The sequence below is a fragment of the Cebus imitator genome, unplaced genomic scaffold, assembly GCF_001604975.1.
Source record: "Cebus imitator isolate Cc_AM_T3 unplaced genomic scaffold, Cebus_imitator-1.0 Scaffold192, whole genome shotgun sequence".
Lineage (NCBI taxonomy): Eukaryota > Metazoa > Chordata > Mammalia > Primates > Cebidae > Cebus > Cebus imitator.
In genome coordinates this window covers 2,777,110-2,803,130 of record NW_016107507.1, presented here as the reverse complement: position 1 = coordinate 2,803,130, position 26,021 = coordinate 2,777,110, and positions in this window count along the sequence as shown.

Here is a 26,021-nt window from a genome sequence, read left to right as displayed (position 1 = left end):
GTAACATCTTACATTTATATACATTTTATATATATTTTTTACAATTAATGAACCAATATTGATCTATTATCATTAACTAAAGTATATACTTCATTCTCATTTCCTACTTTTTTTTTTTTTTTGAGACAGAGTCTCACTCTTCCCCCAGGCTAGAGTGCAGTGGTGCATTATCTGCTCACTGCAAGGTCTGCCTCCCAGGTTCAAGAGATTCTCCTGCCTCAGCATCCTGAGTATCTGAGATTACAGGCTCCTGCCACCACACCTAGATAATTTTTAGATTTTTAGAGAGACAGGTTTCACCATATTGGCCTGGCTGGTCTGAAACTCCTGACCTCATGATCTACCCACCTCGACCTCCCAAAGTGCTGGGATTACAGGCGTGAGCCACCGCGCCCAGGCATTTCCTAAGTTTTTACCTAATGTTCTTTCTTTATTCATGATACCATACAGGGACTGCATTACCTTAAGCAGGCATGTCTTCTTTTGACTGTGATAGGTTCTCAGGTTTTGCTTCTTCTGATGACCCAGAAAATACTGAGGCATTTTATAGAATGTCACTAGTTGAAATTTATCTGGTATTTTGTTCGTGATTAGACGTGGAACTATGGGCTTTTGAGAGGTGAAGTGTTACTTTTCATCACACCGTATTAAGTGTACATATTATCAAAACAACAATGACTTGTTGATAACCCTAATCACCTGGCTAAAGTAGTATTTCTCTTATTTATTCACTATAAAACTACTCTTCCTCCATTTTCTTTCAGAAGGAAGTGCAATGCACACTTCAACAAGAGGAACTAATTTTCCACCTCTTTGAGCATGGAGTATCCATATAAATTATTTAAAATTATTCTGCATAGAAAATAGGTCTATTCTTATTTGTATATTGAGTCAGTCCTTATATGAGTATGGACTCATAGATACGTATTTTAAACTCCAGATTTTAATCAAATTATGCTTTATTTTGTTTTTTAAATTGTTCCAAATTTGTCCATTTAGAGATCTTTCAGTTAGTTTCTGTGTGTGTGTTTTTTTTTCTGACATGAATCAGTTGTTTATATTTGTATTAGTCTATTCCTAGGCTATCTGCTATCTATTCTTTACCTATGATCTATATAAGTTTATTCTTTCAACAAAATCTGTCTTAATTACTATACCTTTATAGTAAATCTTGAAATTGGATAATATGAGCATAACAACTTTGTTGTTTTTCTTCAATATTATGTTTACTGTTTTTGGTCTTTTAACTTTCTGCAAAAACTGTAGAGTCAGTTTGTCAATCTCTATAAATAACTTGCTATTTTGATTGAGAATACGATGATCTATAAATCAAAATGGAAAGAATTGAAATCTTAAGATTAATTAGTTTTCAGATTCATAAATACAAAATTTATCTCTATTTATTTAAATCTTATCAATTCATCAGAGGACTGTAGATTTCTGCATATAGATCCAGTACATACTTAATTAGATTCATATGTATTCTATTTTTTGGTGTAATTGTACAAGGTACAATGTTTTTAATTTCAAATTTCAATGTTCAATGCTGGTTTAAAGTAAATCACATAAGTCTGGATCCTGCAACAGTGCTATATTTGACTAGTTCAGGAGATTTGTTGTCAATTCTTGGGCATTTACTACAGAGACAACAATGTAATATGAGCCTATTGCTTTTCATAGTGTTTGTAACAGTTTACACTCCCACAGCAGTATAAAAGTGTTCCCTTTCCACCATGTCCATGCCATCATACACACACACACACACACACACACACACACACACACACACACACGCCCCCTTTTTAATTTTCTTGATTATTGTTACAGATTATAGTGGAAGGTACACAATTACTTGGCATTTAGCATATGACATTAATATAAGCATTAGTATGGTGCATTTTTCTCTGTCACTTTACTTTTTTTTTTACTTCAATAGTTTTGGAGGTACAGGTGGTTTTGAGTTACTTGGATAAATTATTTAGGTGTGGTTTCTGAGATTTGGGTGTACCCATCACCTAAGCAGTGTACACTGTACCTACTGTGTACTCTTTTATCCCTCACCCCCTCCCACCCTTCCTCCCAAGTCTCCACAGTTTATTACATCATTCTTATGCCTTTGCATTCTCATAGCTTAGGTCGCATTTATAAGTGAGAACCTATGATATTTAGTTTTCCATTCCATTTCACTTAAATAATGGCCTCCAGCTCCATACAGGTTATTACAAAGGTCACTATTTTGTTACCTTTTATGGCTGAGAAGTATTCTGTGGTGTATATATACCACATTTTCTTTATCTGCTTGTTGATTGATGGGCATTTAAGTTTGTTCCATATTTTTGCAGTTGTAAACTGTGCTACTATAAAGGTGCGTGTGTCTTTTTGATATAACGTCTTTTTTTTCCTTGGGTAGATGCCCCACAGTGGGACTGCTGGATCAAATGGTAGTACACTTTTAGTTCTGTAAGGGATCTTCATACTGTTTTTCATAGTGGTTGTACTAGTTTATATTCCCACCAGCAGTGTAAAAGTTCTCCCTTTTTACCCCATCTATACCAACATTTATTACTTTTTAACTTTTAATTATGGCCATTCTCCCATGGTATCTCATTGTGGTTTAATATGCATTTCCTGATAATTAGTGATGGTAAGCATTTTTTCATGTTTGTTGGCTGTCTTCTAATTATGAGACTGACAAAATGCCTGCTGTGCTAATGGAGGCAATGCTTCTATATCTCTTTTGAGAATTTTCTATTCATGTCCTTTGCCCATTTTTTGATGAGATTATTTTTTTTTTTCCTGCTGATTTGCTTGTGTTCCTTGTAAATCCTGGATATCAGTCCTTTGTCAGATGCATAGTTTGTGAGTATTTTCTGTCACTCTGTGGGCTGTCTGTTCACTCTGCTGATTCTTTCTTTTACCGTGCAGAAGCTTTTTAGTTTCATTAGGTCCCTGTATGAGTCAGGCTTCTCTAGAGGGACAGAACTAATAGGACATATGAATATAAGAATGAGAGTTTATAAAGGAGAATTGACTCACACAGTCACAGGGTGAAGTCCCATGATCGGTTGTCTGCAAGTTGAGGAGCAAGAAAGCCAGTGGTGAACCAGTCTAAACCCAAAAACTTCAAAAGTAGGAAAGCTGATAGTGGAGCCATCAGTCTGTGGTCAAAGGCCTAAGAGACTCTGGCAAACCAAATGGTATAAGTCCAAGAATCCAAAAACTGAAGGATATGGAGCCTTATGTTCGAGGTCAGAAAGCATCTGTCACAGAAGAAAAATGAAGACTAAGACTCAGCAAGTCTGCTTTTCCATCTTCTCCTGCCTGCTTTATTTTAGCCATACTGACACCTGATTAGACAGTGATAACCCAGACTGAGGATGAGTCTGCCTCTTCCAGTCCACTGACTCAAATGTTAATCTCCTTTGCAACAGCCTCACAGACACACCTGGGAACAATACTTTGCATCCTTCAAGCAAGTTGACATTCAATATTAACCATCACAGTCCCATTTATTTATTGGTTTTGGTGGACTTAATCTTGGAGTTCTTAGTCATGAATTATTTGCCTAAGCAAATGTTCAGAGAAGTTTTGAAATTTTATCTTCTAGAATTTTTATGGGTTTCAGGTCTTAGATTTGTCTTTGATCCATCTGGAATTGATTTTTGTATAAGGTAAGAGATGAGGATTCAGTTCCATTCTTCTACATATGGCTTGCTAGTTTTTCTAGCATCATTTATTGAATAGGGTGTCCTTTCCTGACTTTATGATTCTGTATGATTTATTGAGGATCAGTTGGCTGTATTTGGCTTTATTTCTGGGATCTCTATTCTCTTCCACTGATTGGTGTGCCTATTTTTATACAAGCTGTTTTGGTAACTGTAGCCTTGTAGTGTAACATGGAGTTGGTAATGTGATGTCTCCAGATTTGTTTTTTGTTTTGTTTTGTTCACTTAGTATTGTTTTAGCAATTCAATACTTTTTTGGCTTCCTAGGAATTTTAGGATGGTTTGGCTACTTCGGTGAAAAATGATGATGGTGTTTTGATGTGAATTGCATTAAATTTATAGATTGCTTTGGGCAGTATGGTCATTTTCACAATATTGATTCTACCCATCCATGAGCATGAGATGTGTTTCCATTTGTTTGTATCACCTATAATTTCCTTCAGCAGTGTTTTGCAGTTTTCCTTGGCTAAGTGTATTTCTAAGCTTTTTTTTTTTTTTTTTTTTTTTTTTAGCTGTTCTAAAAGGAATTGCATTCTTGATTTGAATCTCAGCTTGTTTTTTGGTAGTGTATAGTAGTGCTACTGATTTGTGTCCATTGACTTCGTATCCTGAGACTTTACTGGATTCATTTATCATGTCTAGGACCTTTTTGGGTTTTCTAAGTATATGATCATATCATCAATGTACAGTGATAATTTGACTTACTCTTATCAAATTTGGATGTCATTTATTTCTTTTCCTCTTTTCTGATTGCTCTAAGACTATGATATGGTTTGGCTGTGTCCCCACCCAAATCTCATCTTGAATTATAGCTCACATAATTTCCACATTTCATGGGAGGGGCCAGGTAGAAGGTAATTGAATCATGGGGGCAGGGCTTTCCCATGCTGTTCTTGTGATAGCGAATAAGTCTCACAAGATCTAATGGTTTTATAAAGGGGAGTTCCCCTATGCAAACTCTCCTGCCTGCCACCATTTAAAACATGACTTTGCTCCTCATTTGCTTTCTGCTATGACTGTGAGGTCTCCACAACCATGTGGAATTGTGAGTCCCTTCAACCTCTTTCCTTTATAAATTACCCAGTGTCAATTATGTCTTTATTAGCAGCATGGGAACAGACTAATACAGACTGCCAGTACTATGTTGAATACAAGTGGGTGAAGTTGATATCCTTGTTACTTCTAAACTTCGTAAGTCAGATTGCTGGCAAGATGGCCAAATAGGAACAGCTCAAGTGCGCAGCTCCCAGCGAGAGCAACACAGAACGTGGGTGATCTCCACATTTCCCACTGAGGTAACTGGTTCATCTCATTGGGACTGGTTAGACAGTGGGTGCAGCCCAAGGAGAGCAAACCAAAGCAGGGTGGGGTGTTGCCTCACCCGGGAAGTGCAATGGGAGGAGAACTCCTTCTCCTAGCCAAGGGAAGCCAGTAGGGACTTTTCCCAGCACTCTGGCACTCGCACACATACTGCACTTTTCCCACAGTCTTCACAACTTCTGGTGCCTACAACACCAGCACCCTGGGGTTTCCAGCACAAAACTGGGTGGCTGTTTGGGAAGACACCAAGCTAGTTGCAGCAGTTTTTTTTCTTTTTCATACCCCAGTGTCACCTGGAATGCAGCAAGATAGAACCATTCGCACCCCTGAAAAAGGGGGCTAAAACCAGGGAGCCAAGTGATCTGGCTTGGTGGGTCCCACCCCCACGAAGACCAGCAAGCCAAGATTCACTGGCTTAAAATTCTCACAGCCAGCACAGCAGTCTGAGCTCAACCTGGGACATTCAAGCTCAGTGGAGGGAGGGGCGTCTGCCATTGCTGAGGCTCAAGCAGGCAGTTTTAACCATGCCTGTGTAAAGAAAGTCACCGGGAAGTTTACACAGTGACTGGGCAGAACCCATGGCAGCTCAGCAAGGCCTCTGCAGTCACACAGTGTCACTGGACTCTCTCCTCACTGGCAGGGCATCTCTGAAAAAAGGGAGAGGTCATCAGGGACTTAAAAATGAAGCCTCCACCTTCCTGGTACAGAGCACCTGGGAAAAGGTGTGGTTGTGGATACTGCTTAAGCTGACTTAAATGTTCCTGTCTAGTAGCTCTGAAGAGAGTAGCAGATCTCCAAGCACAGCATTTGAGCTCTGACAAAGGACAGACTGCCTCCTTAAGGGACTCCCTGACCCCTTGCGTATCCTGTCTGGGAGACACCTCCTAGCAGGGGCTAACCTCATACAGGAAACCTCTGGCTAGCATCTGGCAGGTACTTTTCTGGGATGAAGCTGCCAGAGGAAGGAACAGACAGAAATCTTTGCGGTTTTGCAACTCCCACTGGTGATTCCCAGAAAAACAGGGTCTAGATTGGACCTCCATCAAACCTGCAGCAGAGGAGACTGACTGTCAGAAGGAAAACAAACAAACAGAAGGAAATATTTCAGTATCAACAGAAAGGAGGTCCACCCAGTGACCCCATTCTAAAGTCACCAACTTCAGAGACCAAAGGTTGATAAATCCATGAAGATGGGAAGAAACCAGTGCAAAAAGGCTGAAAATTCCAAAACTGTGAAGGCCTGTTCTCTTCCAAGGGATTACAGCTCCTTATCATCAAGGGAATAAAACTGGATGGACAATGAGTTTGACAAATTGACAGAAGCAGGCTTCAGAAGGTGGGTAATAAACTTCTCCAAACTACAGGAGCATGTTCTAACCCAATGCAAGGAAGCTAAGAACATTGACAAAAGGATAGACAAAATGCTAACTAAAATAACCGGCATAGAGAAGAACATAAACAACCTGATGGAGCAGAAAAACACAGCACAAGAACTTTGTGAAGCATACACAAGTTTCAATAGTCAAATTAATCAAGTAGAAGAAAAGATATCAGAAATTGAAGATCAACTCAATGAAATAAATCAAGGAGCCAAGATTAGAGAAAAAACAGTTAAAGGAAATGAACAAAGCCTCCAATAAATACGGGATTATATAAAAAGATCAAATCTACATTTGATCAGTGTACCTGAAAGTGATGGGGAGAATGAAACCAACTTGGAAAACACTCTTCAGGATATTCTCCAGGAGAACTTCTTCAACCTAGCAAGGCAAACCAACATTCAAATTCAGGAAATGCAGAGAAAACCACAAAGATAGTCCTTGAGAAGAGAAACCCCAAAACACATAATCGTCAGATTCACCAGGGTTTAAATAAAGGAAAAAATGCGAAGGGCAGCAATAAAGGCAGGCCAGGTTACCCACAAAGGGAAGCCCATTACACTCACAGTAGATCTCTTGGCAGAAACCCTACAAGCCAGAAGAGAGTGGGGGCCAATATTTAACATCCTTAAAGAATTTTCAACCCAGAATTTCATATCCAGCCAAAGTAAGCTTCATAAGCAAAGAAGAAATGAAATCCTTTATGGAAAAGCAACTGCTGAGAGATTTCATCACCACCAGGCCTGCCTTACAAGAGCTTCTGAAGGAAGCACTAAACATGGAAAGGAACAACGAGTACTAGCCACTGCAAAAACATACCAAATTGTAAAGACCATCAACACTATGAAGAAAGTGCATCAACTAACGTGCAAAACAACCAGCTAGCATCAAAATGGCAGGATCAAATTCACATGTAACCATATTAACCTTAAATGTAAGTGAGCTAAATCTCCCAATTAAAAGACACAGACTGGTAAATTGGACAAAGGGTCAAGACCCATTGGTGTCCTGTATTAAGGAGAGCCATCTCACATGTGAAGAGACACATAGAATCAAAATAAAGAAATGGGAGAAGATTTACCAAGCAAATGGAAAGCAAAATGAAGCAGCAGTTGCCATCCCACTTTCTGATAAACAGAATTTAAACCAACAAAGATCAAAAGAGACAAAGAAGGGTATTACATAATGGTAATGGGATCATTGCAACAAGAAAAGCTTACTATTCTAAATATATCTGAACCCATCACATGAACAGACAACCAAACACCACATGTTCTCACTCATAAGTGGATATTGACCAATGAGAACACATGGACAGAGGGAGGGAAACATCACACACTAGGGCCTGTCAGAAGGTGGGGGACTAGGGGAGGGATAACATTAAGAGAAATACCTTTCGTAGATGAGGAGGTGATGGATGCAGCCAACCACCATGGCACATGTATACCTGTGTAACAAACATGCATGTTTGTTCATGTACATCATAAAGTATAAAAATAAATTTTAAAAATAAAAATCTATTTGAGTCTTTTAAGTTTTTCATAGATAAGAAATACTGGGTCTATTTCTACAACTACTCTGACAACCTACTTCTTTCAATTGATGTATTTAGACCAGTCACATGTGAAGCTTATTAATATAGTTGAAATAATAACTAATATATTTTCTATTTGTCGCATTATTTAAAAACTTTTTCTGCCATCTCTAGTTCTAATGTAGTATTTTATATAATTCAATGTAATACATTATATGATTTAAATATATATTTTTTAAATTTTGTTTGCCTCAGAGCTTTCAATATAGAGTTTTAACTAATCTGTCTAGCTTCAAATTATATATAATACTACCTCACCTGTAGTACAGTACCTTATGAAGGAGTTTTCTTAATCTCTTCCTCCTATTTCTTATGACATTCCTGTTAATGTTCATACTATATTGGTGCTTAATGTATTGGGTGCTTACAACTTAAACACCAACATATTAATGTTATTAATATTTCATTTATCTTTTAGATTCTTTTAGATAAAGAATAAGAAAAATAATTTTTAACTTTTTTCCTTCTCAGAAATTCTTGCTTTTTAAATGTAGATCAGTGTTTCTGAGATACATCGCTTTCATTCTCCCTGAAAAATTTCTTTTAACATTTCTTGTTGAACTGGTTGGTCTGCTAGCAAATAGTTTTTAGTTTTTCTTTGAGAAGATATTTATTTCTCCTTCAATTCTGAATGAAAAATTTGCTGGATATAAAATTCTAGGTGTTTATTGTTTGTTTTGATTTCCTTTTTGGTTCTCTTAATTTAAATAATTTAGTCTAATGTCATTTGTCTGCCCAATTTCTAATGAGAAGTCTACTGTAATTTTTATTCTTGAACATTGCAGGTGAGCAAATACTTCTTCTACCTCTTGCTATATGTTTTTAAAATATTTTCTTTTTGGTTTTTGTTTTCTGTCATTTTATTATAATATAACTAGTTGTATTTTTTGATAATTATCCTCTTTGGTGTTTTTTGAGCTTCCTGAATGAGTGTCTTCATGCCTGTCAGCAAATTCTTAGTAAATATTGCTATGAATATTTCTTCTGCTCCATTTCATGTTTATTCTCCTTCTGGTATTCCTATTACATGTGTGTTACAACTCTGATATTGCTCTGTTTCTGGATGTTCTGTTTTTATTTTTCTTTCATTCTTTTTATATCTCTGTTGGGACAGTTTCCAGTTACCTTTCCTCAGGCTCACTGATTCTTTCCTTGGCTATGTCCACTCTACTAATGAGTTCATCGGGGCATCCTTTACTCCTATTACAGTGTTTTCAATTTCTGGCATTTTCTTTTGATTCTTTCTTATGCTTCCCATCTCTGCTTACACACACTTGTTTTTGTATGTTGCCTTTTTTCACTAAATTCTTGAACACATTAATCATAGTTATTTTTAATCTACTATCATAATTCTAACATCTATGTCATACATTAGTCTGGTTCTGGTCCTTATTAGATCTCTTTAGTCTGTGGTTTTTCTTGCCTTTAACTTGCCTTGTAAATTTTTCGTTGAATATCAGGTAATAAGATTTGAGGTAAATAGGCTTTTGTGTGAAATTTTATGTGAGGAGCCACTGTTTAGTTTTGCCTCTAGATACCTCTTTTTCATTTTACCTTTCCTACAATCTCTTTTATAGCCAATGTGTGGCAGCTCTCTTCCGCTGTAATCCATTCGCATTATATTGGAGCATTGTTTGGATGGTGGCGAGGTGAAAAGGATGGAAAGTGTTCTGTAACCTTATAATTAAATTCAATCTTTTAGTTTTAGTAGTTATATGTCCCTGGTCGTTGATCTTTACAATAGTTCTTTTAGAGATACAGCTTGTGTTTTTTTGTTGTTTCTTTGATGCTTATGAGAAACAATAAGGCTAGAGAATGCTGGAGTCTGACAAATGTCTTTTCCTCAGGTGAAATAAATGAATCTCAGGTAATGTCTTTTTTTCCTGCAGAGAAAGGCTATGTTATGGAAACTACCCTGGGGATATGTCACAATGATTACTTTTTCCTTTCATTACCAGGGTAGATTTTGGATTTTTTCTTCACTCTTCATGGTGGTAAATCCTGATTGGGTTTCTGGAGATAAAACCATGAGAGTGTGGGGGCCCTCCTAAGTAGTTCCTCACTCTCATGCTAGCCCACATTTAGCTTCCAATAGTTTGTCAAAATTATCATTTAAATATTAATTAGTTTATGACTCCAGCACCTTCTGCTCCAGGTTAGCAGATCTTGTGTATATTTCTCCGGATTCTCCTGTTTCTCCATATTTCGATGTGTCCACTGGTTCTGCCTACAGCCTCTGGTCTCATTCGTGTCCAAGAAAAGTTGTGGATTTTCCACTTACTAGTTATAAAGTCAGGAGTGAAAAGTTCTATGTTTTTTTCCAAATCAGAGCTGAAACTGTATGATAGATTTGTTTCTTAAATTTTCTTAAATTCAACATTATTTTAGGTTTTTTAAGAAGTTGAAGCCAAATTTCTCAAATACTTTTACTAGATTCCCCAAATGTTGACATTTCCCCCATTTACATTGTCATTCTTCCTATTTCTCTGTCTGTGCCTACATATGTATTTCTTGAATCATTTGAAGTAAGATGTAGGCAGGATATTCTTTCACCCCTAAGTAGTTTAGTGTATAGTTCCTAAAAATCAGACATTCTCATACATAACCAAAATACAATGATTCAATTCAGGAAATTGACATTAAAAAGCATTATTATGTAATTTGCATTCCTCATTAAAATTTCATTGCCCAACTAATGTTCCTTGTAAAAAAAGAAACAAATTTTTTGTCCAGGATCAAAGCCAGGATGACATATTGCATTTAGTTGGCATTCTCATTAGTCTTCTTTAATCCAGAAGAATTCATTAGCCTTTCTTTTCCTTTCATGTCCTTGACATTTTTGAAGAGTACAGATCCTTTATTTTGTAAAATACATTCATATTTTTCTGTGTAGTCTTGTAATTTAATTCAAGTTATACATTTTTTTTTAGAGATACCAAGAAGTAATGTTGTACTTTTGGTTAAACATTCATGAGGAGGCATGTGGTATGTATTTGTCATATCACTTGTAAAGTTGACTTTAATCACCTAGTTAAGGTAGTATTTGTTAGGTTTCTATGCTGTAGAGTTACTGTTTTAGTGTTTGTAATTAATAACTACTTTGTCAGGAGGTATAGTAAATATCTTGTTTCTCACCAGCTATTCATATTCTACATTTAGTAACTATTGATAATTCTTGTTTAAACAACTATTGTTGTTGCCAAATGACAATTTTCTAATTTCATGTTTCTTTCTGAGTTGAAATTCTACTGTAAGTAGCATTTCTAGATGATATTACAAGACATTTAAAAATTGTCTTTAATTTCTTTTTCTCTTATCGCTTATGCTGCCCAATCTTGTGGCAACTGCTTGACTAATATATAGCACATAAAGTAGATAAGGCATTAGTATTTCTATAAAATCAGTGTCATAAAGAACTTGTGAAAAGTCACAGGACAAAGGTATTCAAAAACAAGAAGAAAAAATAAATAACCTCCAGGGTAGCTATGCATTGATTTCACAACATTAAATACCTAACTGAGAAAGCCTGACACTTTGTGAAGCAGCAGCTACAGACTTAAAATCTATAAATCAGGGTCAGATTCAGGTAGTTCAAGACTCTGAATCTTTGTACCCAATTACATCCTTCATACAGAGAAATCCTCCCTGTCTACAGTGGGAATGTCATTAGATGTGCCAAGAGCAATACTTTCCATCTTAACACTAAACTAAGTGAGAATGGGTTTTATCAAATGTGTGTAATTATTCGTGAAATGCCTAAACTTTTATGTCATGCCCCTGGGGTTTTTCAAAGAATAAAATTATATCCAGCTCCTTGTTGGATGGGAATGAATCACAGTTGGATTGAACGTAAAAGTAAGAAAATCTCTCAAAAGATACCCCAAACAACCATTGCCAAAGAGAATATTTTCTAAAAGTTATTAGAGTGCACATTCACTCCTTATCATTACTATCAGATGCTTTATTGATTTAAAAAGCATCCTGTTAATGTCCAGTAGCTAATGTAATATGTCATCTCTGAAAAGCCAAGCTCAGATTTTCTGATTCAGTTTGGCACCAAGAAGAATAATGACCTGCATTATCCAAAGACGTGAGTAAATACATTTGTTCATAGACAGAAACCACTACCCACTGTGTACTAATCTAGTAAAACAGCACTAGATAGGAAACTACTTTTTTTCCGTGTATAACAAGATTTTAAATATTGGGAACATAAGTTTATGGATAATGGCTCCCAGTTTCCTACTAGGATGACTAAGTGACTAGAAATGAATATTTTGATGCAGGTTGGCATGAAAAAAATGATATTTTTAGGAGAAATCTGTGTGAGGATGCAGATGATATTTCAGTGTTTAAACTCAAACACAAATACACAAACATCCTTGGACATAGATTGCCCCCTTGTGTGAAGGGTGAGCCAGTGTATACATCTCAATAACTACTGAGGATATTGCTGCAGGGAATTACTTCATGCTCATGGTGATGACACAGACTTAGCAATAAAAGCTGAAAGAGTACTTTTATTTTCTGTTCAAGATGACAGAGGTTTAAGGCGTATTTAGGATTTCCTTCAAAATTTAAAAAAAATTAAAAGAAAATTTGCTGTAATAAACATCTGAAAATTGGCAAGAATAATTTTGTCCAAAAATGGGAATTAAGTATACAAATTTTAACAGAAATTACAGCAAATTATCAAAAATATTGTTTGTGGATCATTCTTATTTTATATTTCCTTAATTTCTATAGTGTTCTTACTGGAGATGGCATCTAAAATTGTTACTATTGATAATTTGAACTGTTAATTTATTAGGAATGGGATGTAAAATAGTGGATAAAACAAGGTCAGTTTGTGTAATTTTCAGAAAATCTTTTCATGAAGAAAGCTGTTTCCTAGAACTCCAAGACAGAGGCATTATGAATGAACCCTATATATGTTTTGTTAAAACAATTGTCTATATTCATTAAAATTCTCGAAAATTTATATTTTTTAACCTAGTATCTTGTGGTTAAAAAGAGTAACCTAGTAATCTTATGTTTTTCTATTCCAGTGCAGAAAAACATGAAGAAAAATTTTTTAAAAGTGGAAATATTGCACGCAACAATACTGTGAAAATTAACTAAAATTCTAATGACAGTGAAATAATCAAGGAAATGCTTCGATTGTCACAAAATTAAATATTAATTCTAAAGAAAACAACAGCAAATATTTTTCTAGTGTTTATATGTTTTCTAAGATTTGTAAAATCTTTTAGAAATAACATTATTTTTGTAAAAGAAGGTGGACCTCCATATTATTTGTTTTTACAGTAAAACGAAACAAAACAAAAAACCAACCTATTTTTCCAATGGGATTTTCCCCTCAAAAAGCTTACAATCATTTAGACCTATTTTTCCCCAAATAATAATTTCATTAATTTTTAAGGCTTGTAGCAGGCCAATTTTATACACAGAGAAATTCAGGAACATAAAACAAAATAATGTGCATAATGTTTATAGCAGAGTCCAAGGAGGAATTTAGTTTTCCTGCCTTTATTCTCTTTCTTTTATATAAAGTTAGTCAAGATTTTGATAATGCTAGTAATGATAGATAAATTAATATCAGTTTTTGAAATGAGGTGTAGACTTGGCTTTTATTATTTAATCAGAAAGCAAAATTTCTAAATAATTTTTGATTTATTCTGAACTAAGTTTCTTGCCTGAAAACCTGCTTTTTTCCACTGTCCTTTTTAGTATGCGTGTGCGTGTGTGTGTGTGTGTGTATTGTGTGTATAAACATATACACACACGCATACCATATATATTTATTTATACTAAATTTATATTAAATAAATATATATGTTATATACATATATATATATATGTATATATATATATATTCGAATTTATACCATAAAATTTTATAACTATCCCAACTAGGGTACATTTTTAACAAAAATATCTTTGCATGGCTATTATTAAAAAGACCAAAAGTAACAGATGTTCGTGCAAAGTCCTTTGAACTGACTACGCCATGGACCTCACCATAGTCAAGCCAATGGTGACCCCAAGACCCACACATACAGCTCCAGATGGCCTCCCAGAGCCAGAATGTCTGAGGTAACAGGAAAAACCACAAACGAAGAATGACTAGCTCCTGCAGTGCCTGATTAATTGAACTTGCAACATTCTGCCGTTCTTGCCTCAACCATTCCTGCCTCGACTGATAAGCCAACCTGTGGCCCTGGACCTTGTGACAAGCCCTCCCTGCCAACACCCACTCTCTGCCCCCTGGCTTGCAAAAACCTCCCTGAACTGTAACTTCTGTAACTTTCCGCTGCCTACCCCAAACCTATAAAACCAACTCCTATTCCATCGCCCTCTGCTGACTCTTTTCAGACTTAGCCCCCTCACACCTGGGTGAATAAAACAGCCTTGTTGCTCACACAAAGCCTTTGTAGGTGGTCTCTTCATTTGGAGCACACTTAACATTTGCTTTGCTGCCGAAACCCCGGACATGGTACTCCTTTGGGAAACCAGTCCCTGTCCCCACTCTCCCTCTGTGAAGAGACCTACCTGCAACTTCAGTACGTCAGACCAGTCCAATAACTGTCTCTCCAAGATCTCCAGTGGGAATACCAGGCAGGTTCCCCTGATACATAGCCAGGCACGATTACATGATCTCCTGCCTAGCTGAAGGACTCAAAAAAAANAAAAAAAAAAAAAAAAAAAAAAACCAGCATATAAAGCTATCAACTATGACAAAGTTAAACTACCCAGGGCAAAGATGAAAACCCAGCCCAGTTCATGACCTGTTTAGCAGCCACCCTTGGAGGACTTACTGCTCTGGACCCAGAAAAGCCAGAAGGCCGCCTTATTCTTAATATGCATTTTATTACCCAGTCTGCCCACGACATTAGGAAAAAACTCCAAAAACTAGACTCTGGCCCTCAAACCCCAAAACGGGACCTAATGAACCTTGCCTTTAAGGTGTTCAGTAACAGAGAAGCTGCCAAGCAAGAGCGTATCACAGAATCACAAATGCTCGCCTCCACTGTAAGACAAATCCTAGCCACACCGCCAGCTCAAAAACACTTGAGAACAGCCAAACTACAGTGTCCAGGATTTTCTTCAGGTCCTCATCCACCAGGACCTTGCTTCAAATGCTGGAAAACTGGCCACTGGGCCACTGAATGCCCACAGCCCAGGATTCCTCCTAAGCCATGTCCCATCTGTGCAGGACTCCACTGGAAGTCTCACTGCCCAACTCATGTCACAACTCCTTCTAGAGCTCCTGGAGCTCAAACCTAAAGGTCTCTGGCTAACTCCTTCCCAGATCTCCTTGGCTTAGCAGCAGCAGATCGATGCCACCCAATCGCCTTGGAATCACCCTGGACCATCACAGACACTGAGCTTCAGGTAACTCTTACAGTCGGGGGTACGTCCGTCCCCTTTTTAATGAATACGGGGGCTACCCACTCCACATTGCCTTATTTTCAAGGGCCCATTTCCCTTGCCTTCATAACCGTTGTGGGTAATGACGGTCAAACTTCTAGACCCCTTAAACCACCCCCCTCAACTCTGGTACCAAATCGGGCAGCACTTTCTTACACACTTCTTCCTAGTTACCTCCACCTGTCCAGTCCCCTTACTAGGCCGAGACGTCTTAACAAAATTATCTGCCTCCTTAACTATTCCCGGAATACAGCCACTTCTCATTGCTACCCTTCTACCTGAATCAAAATCTCCCTTACAACCCCCACTCACATCTCCCCACCTCAACCCGAAGGTATGGGACGCATCCACCCCATCCCTGGCAACTAAACACATACCTCTTATCCCATTAAAACCAAAGCACCCTTACCCTGCCCAGTGCAGGTATCTTACCCCACAACAGGCTTTCAAAGGCCTAAAGCCCGTTATCACCCATCTGTTAAAACATGACTTTTTAAAGCCTACAAACTCTCCTTATAATTCCCCTACCCTACCTGCCCCAAAACGAGACAGATCCTACAGACTAACCCAAGACCTCCTCCTCATCAGTCAGATTGCACTTCTCATTCATCCTGTTGTGCCAAACCCTTATACCTTTCTATCCTCCATCCTCACAACTCACTATTCTGTTCTAGACCTTAAAAATGCTTTTTTTTTTTTTCACCATCCTCTTCCACCCCTCCTCTCAGCCTTGACTTGGACTGATCCTGACACCCACTAGTTTCAACTCACCCGGACCCTTCTGTCAAGTTTTCAGAGATAGCGCACACTACTTTAGTCAAGCCCTTTCCTGTGACCTACTCTCCTTTTGTCTACCTGCTTCCCACCTCATTCAATATGTGGATGATCTTCCTTGCAGTCTCTCCTATGAATCCTCCCAGCAAGGCACTTTCCTGCTTCTTCAACTTCTATACTCCAAGGGGTACCATGTATTGCCTTCTAAAGTCCAAATTTCTTCCCCGTTCATTACTTATCTCAGTATAATCCTTCATCAGCATACACGTGCTCTCCCGGCCAACCGTATCCAGTTAATTTCCCAACGCCTTCCACTAAACAACAGCTTCTCTCCTTCCTAGGCATTGTAGGATACTTCTGCCTCTGGATACCAGGTTTTGCCCTCCTAACCAAGCCACTTCATCAACTTACAAAAGGAAACTTAGCTGACCCCATAGACCCCAAATCCTTCCCCCATTCTTCCTTTCGTTCGTTAGAGAAGGCCTCAGAAACAGCCCCTACGCTAGCGCTCCCCACCTCGTCCCACCCCCTCCCACCCGCTCTCCCTTCACATGGCAGAAGTAAAAGGCTGTGCAGTCGGGGTTCTTATACAAGAGCCAGGCCCTTCTTGTCTGAACACTTTGGCCTCACAGTCCTAGGCTGGCTGTCATGTTTCCACGCCGCAGCTGCTGCGGCTGTAATACCCCTAGAATCCCTTAAAATTACAGGCTATGCTTCACTGACGATAGCTCACACAACCTCCAAAGTTGAGTTTCCTCTTCACACCTCACAGTCTGACTTTCAGCCCCTCACCTCCTCCAGCTGTATGCACTCTTTATTGAAACCCTCACAGTAACCATTGATCTTAGACCTGACTTCAATCCAGCCGCTCACTTAACACCCAACACTAGTCCCGATCCACACGATTGCATCTCACTAATCCACATAGCATCCTTCCCCTTTCCCCATATTTCCCACTTCCCAGTCCCAGACCCAGACCACACATGGTTTATCGATGGCAGTTCTTTAAATCCCAGTCGGTTGGCACCGGCCAAAGCTGGTTATGCTGTAGTAGCCCACTCATTTATTCTCGAGGCTGCCACATGACCTGCCTCTACCACTTCCCAACAAGCTGAACTTATCACCTGAACCCCAGATCTCACATTTTCAAAAGGGTTACGACAGTATTTACACTGATTCTAAATATGCCTTCCGCATCCTTCACCATCATGCTGTTATAAGGGCAGAAAGAGGTTTTCTCACCACACAAGGGTCCTCTATTTTCAATTCCTCCTTGATAAAAATCCTTCTTAAAGCTGCTCTCCTTTCAGCCACAGTCAGAGTCATTCACCCCAAAGGGCACCAAAAACTGTCAGACCCCATTACCCAAGGAAATGCCTATGCTGATAAAACAGCTAAAGAAGCAACTAACCGTCCAGGACCTCCCCCTCATTTCTCCTTCTCATCTGTTACTTCTACCTACTCTCCCTTTGAAACCGTAACCTACCAATTATTTCCTATTCAAGGCAAGTGGTTCTTAGACCATGGAAATATCCTTCTCCGTGCCTCACAAGCCCACCGTATCCTCGCATCCTTTCATGGTCATTTTCACGTAGGATACAAGTCTCTAGCCTGTCTTTGAGAAACCCTCATTTCTTTTCCATCATGGAAATCCATCCTGAAAACAATCATGTCTCAATGTTCTATCTGCCACTATACGGCTCCCCAAGGCTTCCTTAAACCCCCTCCTTTTTCTACACATCAAGCCAGGGGATTTACCCTCACACAAGACTGCCAAATCGATATTACATATATACTCCGTGTCTGCAAATTTAAATACCTTCTGGTCTGGATCAACACCTTTACCGGATGTGTTGAAGACTTTCCTACCAGGTCCGAAAAAGCTACCGCAGTTATCTCTTCTCTCCTAACTGATAAGATCCCCCAATTTGTTCTTCCTACTTCTGTAAAATCAGACAATGGACCAGACTTCATTAGCCAAGTTACCCAAGCAGTCTCCCAGGCTGTTGGCATCCAGTGGAATCTCCATGCCTCATACCACCCTCTTCCCTCAGGAAAAGTAGAAAGAGCTAACAGCCTTTTAAAAACACATTTCACCAAACTCAGCCTCCAAATTAAAAAAAGACTGGAAAGTTCTTCTACTCCTTGCTCTTCTTAGGGTTCGAGCCATTCCTAAAGAATCCACAGGGTATAGCTCCTTTGAACTCCTATATGGCCGCACCTTTCTGCTTGGACCTAACCTTATTCTAGACATCAGTCCTCTTGGTGGCTATATTCCAGTCCTCTAACAGGCCAGACATGAAATCCACCAGGCTGCTAATTTCCTCTTACCCACTCCAGATACCCAGGCATATCAAGATACCCTATCCAGAAGGTCAGTCCTAATTAAAAGCCTAACCCCTCAGTCTCTGCAACCTCGGTCGACAGGACACTTCCTGGTCATCTATAGCACCCTAACCACTGTCTGCCTATAAAACCCTCTCCAGTGAGTCCATCATTCCAGGATAAAGCTGTGTCCATCAGAAAACTGGCCAAACTTCTTTGCCTCTTCCTGGAAGTCGCAAGTGCTCTCCCCCACTTCTCTTAAACTCACTCATATCCCCAAAGTGGAAGAATAATTCTATATAAGCCCAACGTACCTTTTATTTTCATTAGGCATCTTTTTCCTAACACCGCTATTTAATGTAGTTGACCCTACTACTTAAACCGTACCTCAGAAAGTCTCTGTCTCTTTTATTTTACATGCCCTGCTCTTGTTTACATTGCCAGTGTACACTTTTCCTCCAAGCAATTACAGCTGATATTTCATGGTTTTACTCTCAAGCTGTCACCCTTAACTCTCTCTTAGACTGGGTAGATGACGTTCTGTGAAAGGGAACTCTCCAATTCTTCCATCCCAATGAAGTCCTCTTCTTTTCTTTTATACCTACTCTTAACCTCACTCCAGTTCTCCTGCTACCTTCTACTTCTACCTAATTACCTCCAACATATCATCAGTGTAACCCATTCTCTCCTAATGACTTCAAACCCTTCCTTAGCCAGATTGTTGGCTATGCATATCCCTCTCCTCTTCCTCCCACAGAGATGTCCCAGCCCTACCAGGGGACTGTCTCTTTACACCTCCGGACTTCCTTCAACAACCCCCACCTGTACCCCCTGCAAGAACTCCTCTACTTCCTAGGAGGATTCAACAAAATCGCCCCAGATATCTCATACCAACAGGCTGCCACTCTTCTTCGCACTGACCTATGTAATCTTTCCCCTTATTGTCAAACCCATAGTCCCCGTTTTTGGACCACTAACCACACAAACCACTATCCCTATTGCCTCTCCCTTATGCATTTCCAGGCAAACACCTAATGGAATTCCCCTAGGAAACCTCCCACCCTCTTTGTTTCCTTTACCCTTCACTTCCAAGGCCCTGTGACCCACGTTAACCAAGAAATGGGAACATACCAGCTTCACGTTGTGGAAAGGCCCTCCCTCATTCCTGACATTCTTAAGAATGTCAATAGAAAGTTTTGCCTAGGTAGGCACTTGCCCTGTCTCTCACTCCATCCTTGGCTGCCCTCCTGTTGTTCATCAGACTCTCCTCCAGCCTGCTCATACCTAACCTTGTTAATGAAAGTGAGTGGTTACCCATAGATACCAAATGCTTTCTCATACCCCATGAAAACAAGACCTTTCCTTCCACACAATTACCCTATCAAACCCAATACAACCTTTAATCGCCGCATCCCTTACTGGTTTCCTTGGTATCTGGGTATAAGACCCCAGCCCTCACAAAACACTTTCTCATCTCCTCAGTCTACACTACTTGTTCTGCCTTAGCCAAGGGCTTTTATTCCTCTATGGCTTTTCCACATACCTCTGCCTTCCTACCAACGAAACGGGCACCTGTACCTTAATTTACCTTACTCCCGAAATCTAGTTTGCCAACAGAAATGAACCCCTTCTTGTCCCCCTTATAACTCCTACATGACAAAGAGTCATTCTATTAAGCCCCTTGCTTGTAGGATCAGAAGTCTCCACTGCTGCATTTGTGACAGGTATAGTGGGCCCTGCTACTTCCCATCACCACATTCCACAGCCTCTCTAATGATTTTTCTGCCAGCATTTCACACATAACTCAAACACTATCTGTTCTCCAAGCCCAGGTATATTCCCTGGCCGCTGTTGTCCTCCAAAATCGCTGAGGCTGCAACCTATTGACTGCTGAGAAAGGAAGACTCTGCCTATTCCTAAATGATGAATGCTGCTTTTATCTAAACCACCCCAGCCTTGTATGTGGCGCCATCAAAATACTTAAAGACAGGGGCCAAAATCTTGCTAATCAGGCAAATATTATTCTGGATCGAGCAGGCCGCTCTCTAACTGGGTATCATGGCTCCTTCCATTAGCGGGTCCCTTAAAATCTATCCTTCTCCTACTCTTATTCACACGTTATCTTTTCTGACTAGTCTCTCAGTTCCTATAAAATCATATCCAAGCTGTAACCAATCAGTCAATATAGCAAATGCTCCATCTAACAACCCCACAGTATTACCTCTTGCTCCCAAATCTCTCAGCAATCTAAAACCTCTCCCATTTTTAGGTTTCCATGCTGCCCCCAATCCCACTCAAAGAAGCTTTGAGAAACATCGCTCATCACCCCTCTGTACAGCCCCAAAATTTCACCGCCCCCACTTTTTCTAGTTTTTACTTTTTTACGTTTATATTATTACTATAAAAAGACAGAAATGCAAAGTCCTTTGAATTGACTGTGCCGTGGACCTCATCATAGGCAAGCCATGGTAACTTCTGGAACTTTCCACTGCTTACCCCAAACCTATAAAAGCAACTCCTATCCCACCGCCCTCTGCTGACTCTTTTGAGACTTAGCCCACTCACGAGTAATAAAAATAAATACAACAGTAAATAAAACAGCCTTCTTGCTCACACAAAGTCTGTTTAGGTGGTCTCTTCATTCAGAGCATGCTTAACAGGTAGAGAAAATACAGAAAAAAGAGAACTTACACACTGTTGGTGGGAATGAAAATTAGTAAAATCTCTGGAAAACAGTATGAAGATTTTTCAAAGAACTAAAAATAGAGCTACCATATCAGCTGGCAATCCCACTGCTGGGTATCTACCCGAAGGAAAAGAAATCTTTATATCAAATAGTTACCTCTGCTTGTGTGTATCATAGCACTGTTCACAATCACAAAAATATTGAATCAACTTAAGCATCCATCAAAAAAGAATTGGTTAAGAGTGTGTGTGTGTGTGTGTGTGTATTTTTATGGCTGAATAGTATTCCTGTGTGTGTGTATATATATATACATATAAAATAATGGCTCCTAGTTTCATCCATGTTGCCGCAAAAGACATGATTTTGTTATTTTATGGGTGAATAGTATTCCTGTGTGTGTGTGTATATATATATATGTCTTTTGCGGCAACATGGATGGAATTAGGAGCCATTATTTTACATGAAAAAACTCAGACACAGAAAGAAAAAACTAGACGTTCTCAACTCATAAGTGGGAGCTAAATAATGTGTACATGTGGAAGCAATGTATGAAATCACAGGCAATGGGGACATGGAGAAGTTGGGAGGGTGGATAAGGAAAGGTTGCTTGGTGGGTACAATGTATGTTGCTCCAGCGATGGATATACAAAAGGCCTTGGCTTCATCAAAATGCAATATCTCAGTGTAGCAAAATTACACTTGTATTTCATGAATATATAAGTTAAAAATTCAAATAAAATAGTTTTCATTTAAAAAAAAAACTCTGCATTTTGACATGTTTCACTGATCATTACAATCAGCCATAACTAAAATGTATTATAGGGTCAATAACTAGGAAATCATTCCATTTTTGTTAAAAATCTGTGTGTGTGTGTTTGTGTGTAAGCTAAGAAGCCATTCTTAGCTTCACATAACACAAAGAAAAATGTTTCCAAGTCAAAATAGAGAAGCAAGCTTTGTGGTAGCTACTTTTATTGAATAGGATCTTTCAGATGTGATCCCACAAGACAACTGATCATGGATGGGACTATTATCAAGTAGGAATTTGTATGAATGTGCATTCAAAAAATGCATTTTCAAAAAACACATTCTCTCTTCTCTTATCTCCCTCATCCTGATCTCAATTCAACTCATTCTCAGGTCAAGTCCTCCTTGATTAAATTAATTTAAGAAATGGTTTTATCTAATTTAGTTCAATCAAATATGAAGCCTCAAAAAAAAAGAGGACCATTATTTGTAAAGTTAACATATGCCTGGTGTTCCAAGACAAAACATTTAAAACTTCATTTCGAAACAAAATAAAGGGACTACATTTGACTTGTAATGTAACCAAAATTAACTAAGAACTAATTCCTCATACATTGTCTAGGAACCATATTTCTGCAAACATACAAAGCTCTGTTCCTCAGCCAGATTTGCGCAGTGTCGGCCACAAGGCCTCTTCCAGCCCACAGCCTTGAGTTACTACCCTGTCATGTCTCCCTTTTCTGATGTCCTCAAAGGAGAAGAAAGGGTACTTCAGCCATTGTAACAACCTCCCTCATACTTTCTCCAATATTATAATTTTGACATAATCAAGGGCTATGGTTGCAAATCTCAAAATGAGTGAACATTTGCCATTAGACACGGATTTTTTAGAGTTAATTTTTTTTAATGGCTAAATATTTTAGAGTTCTTAGGTTTTTCTTTACTCTCAGAATCAACACCAGTTGCATTTCTTTTGGGTACGCTTTTTAAAATATAAAATATTTTGTTTTATTGTAAAATTGCAACCCCTATTGAATATGAAATAATGCATATAGAGCCAAAAATGTTATGAGGCATATCAGTTTGCTGGGCAAGTTGCTAGGTTTACTCATTAGCTAAATGTATTCCTCACAAGTAATGAAAAAAAATGTTAAACCTACAAATGTGGCAAAGGTAGACCAATAGTCTGCTGCAATCAATGAGGCAATAATTTTGTTTTTTATTGAATAATAAATTGGCTTTAGAGTAACTGTGTTTCTGAATACGTTGCCCTCTTTTTGAGTCTTGATCTGCTTCCATAATATTATATCACATTGCACACCCAGTATTTTGAATCAGACTCTCAATTCTCTTGTCTAATTTATCACATTGTCCATGAGACAGCACTTAACATTTCCTTAGAAAGTTTTTTGTTTATTACAAATATAGGTTTATTTGTTTAAATACAGACTGTCAGGATTAAATAATTATTGATGATACCATGGTTTATGGAGTAAAATATAACTCCCGCTTCCTGTAGTATAATTATTTCACGTTAATGATTGTTTAATTCTTCCCTGCCCAGACTAGTCAAGATGCTGTCTTTCTTTTTTGTTTTCTTCAAAAATCATTTCAAAAGCAATTACCCACAAAATTGCCCTTGACAATTTGAAAGGGATTTTAAAAATGTAAATATTGAAACATTACACAAATTCTCTCTTTACAAAGGAATGGGAGGAGAACGGGGAAATCTGACATGTCCCCAAAACCTAACCTCTTATGTCCGTCATCCTCTTTTGGGGCATTTAGGAAATAGCTAATAAAATCCCAACAATACACATAATGGAGTAGCTATTCCAAGTCCCATTTGACGAATTGGGAAATGAAGATAAAAAAACATAGGTAATTTGCCAAGCCCCTATCCATTTGCCTTCTAACTAACCTTCCTGTATAGTATGGACCATAGGCTTCATTTTATAAGTTGAACTTCAAATTATGTTCTACTTCCAAACTACACTAAATGACGTGATGAGAAAAAGTTACTAGATGCAAATTATTACTTAGTTTCTCAGAATGAAAAAGGCAAAAAATAAAATAAAAAGCACATCCAACTTTCCCATTATTCAAATAATGATGTGAAGTATACCAAATGAATTGGCCTATTAGTAGATGTTTGAAAACTATTAACATTAAAAGCACAGGCCATTTTATGTCTTCAATAAAAAGCATTATTACATCCAATTTACATATTTAAATGCTCATCCATTAGTGATCTTTTGCACCTTAAAAATCAATCATACCTTTAAAAAACCTAATTTCATGATATGAATCTCAGTGTTCAAATTCCTATACTTCATTCCATTTAGCCTTTCAAAGATAAAGTGGGGTATGGATGAAGGAAGAATACTGATTAAAATTCAAGACATTTGAATTCTAACTTTGAATATACCTCTAACTACAACAGGTAAAAAAGGTAGGAAATTTGTTTTCTCACAAGTAAACAAGTAAATGAATGCTAGAGTATTTTTAAGATCCCTGCTGGCTGATACATTATTGAAAAGTATTGGGGCTAAGTAAATAAACATCTTTCTTTATAAACCAACACAATATACTAAAACTTGTATTTGAAAAATAGGAGCCAATTTCCTTTTTAACTTTATAAAAGTATGAACAGCAGAGTTTCCTTTAGTGTCAACCTCCAGTGGGGCCTTTGCTTTATCAACAGTCTTTGTAATTTATACACAGATTTTTAATATAAGAGTTAACCAACTAAATGTATCTCTTCTAATTATAATGACAAATTCTACCTGTTTTATTTAACAAAGAAGTTACATGATATGATTGCTAAAATGACTAGGTGGAAAACAGAATAAGAATCTCACCTCTTCCTACTGTTATTCATATCTTTATGAATTAAAAGAAATGACTTATGACATTTTGTTGAAGACTGCAGTTATTGTACCATTTCCTCTGCTTGGAATATGTTCCATTTCTCCAAAATAAAATACAATAACAGGCCTATGAAGCCAAAGAAACGTGGCTAAGGATAATGAATCCACAAGCAAGGTTGGAAGAAGGAATATACTTGGGAATTATTTTTTTCTAATTTGGAGATGGACATTTTTTCACTGGTTTGCCATTACTATATTATTTTATAACTTATTTGGCCTGCAAAGGGGTGTGGGAGTTGGAAGCATCAGAAAAGGCTTTCAGGTATAGAAAGTGCTGTTACCCAGGATAGTAGAGAACCAATGTTGACCTGAATATTTTTCATGAAAGGAAACTAATTTTTTGATCACCAGTGGCAGGCTCTGTTAGCCAGAACATAGGTTAAAATATTTAATATGGATGGCTGCCTATTCCCATTGCTTAGGCCAAATAAATCAGGAGTGGGCTTGGGGTCCAGGAAGAATATACTCGAAAAGGTCTCTAAGTTATTCTAATATGCAACTAGAGTTAAGAACTAATATCCTAAAGAAATAGTTCCAAACTTGGCTATGTATTAGATATTCCTGGGGAAATAGAAGTAATGCAAAATGGATCCAGTGATTCTGGTTTCCTGGGTATGGCTAAGGAAGGTGAAATTTAGCAAATGCCCCAGGTATTCCTGATGTAAGTGGACCTCAATGAGAAACACTGCCCTAAATAGTAATCCCTAATGCAGGCATACAGTGAGGTCAATTTCTGATAAAGACTGAAAGAGGATGTTTATTGCCCAATCTATTCAATCAATAGACAAAGTTATAGGTTTAAATAAAGCTGGGCATGGTTAACTTATCTATAAAGGACAAAGCGTAGTCCATCGTGAAAATTTAGATTCCTGGAGAATCAATCTTTGAGTATTTGGGGTCTTAGAATCTGTATTATATAAGCTTCTCATCCTCTGAAAATATGCCTTAGTTAAGTAGGACTCTCTAGTGCCACTCTGCAGAGTCTTTTAAATGACTTTTCTGGGTAATTGTAAAGCAGTGAAGGAGGTGGCTATCCTCTGGGTAAGAATATTTTTGAAGAGTTTCTTGTGTTTCTATCTCTTTCAGTTCTGCTCTGATCTTAGTCATTTA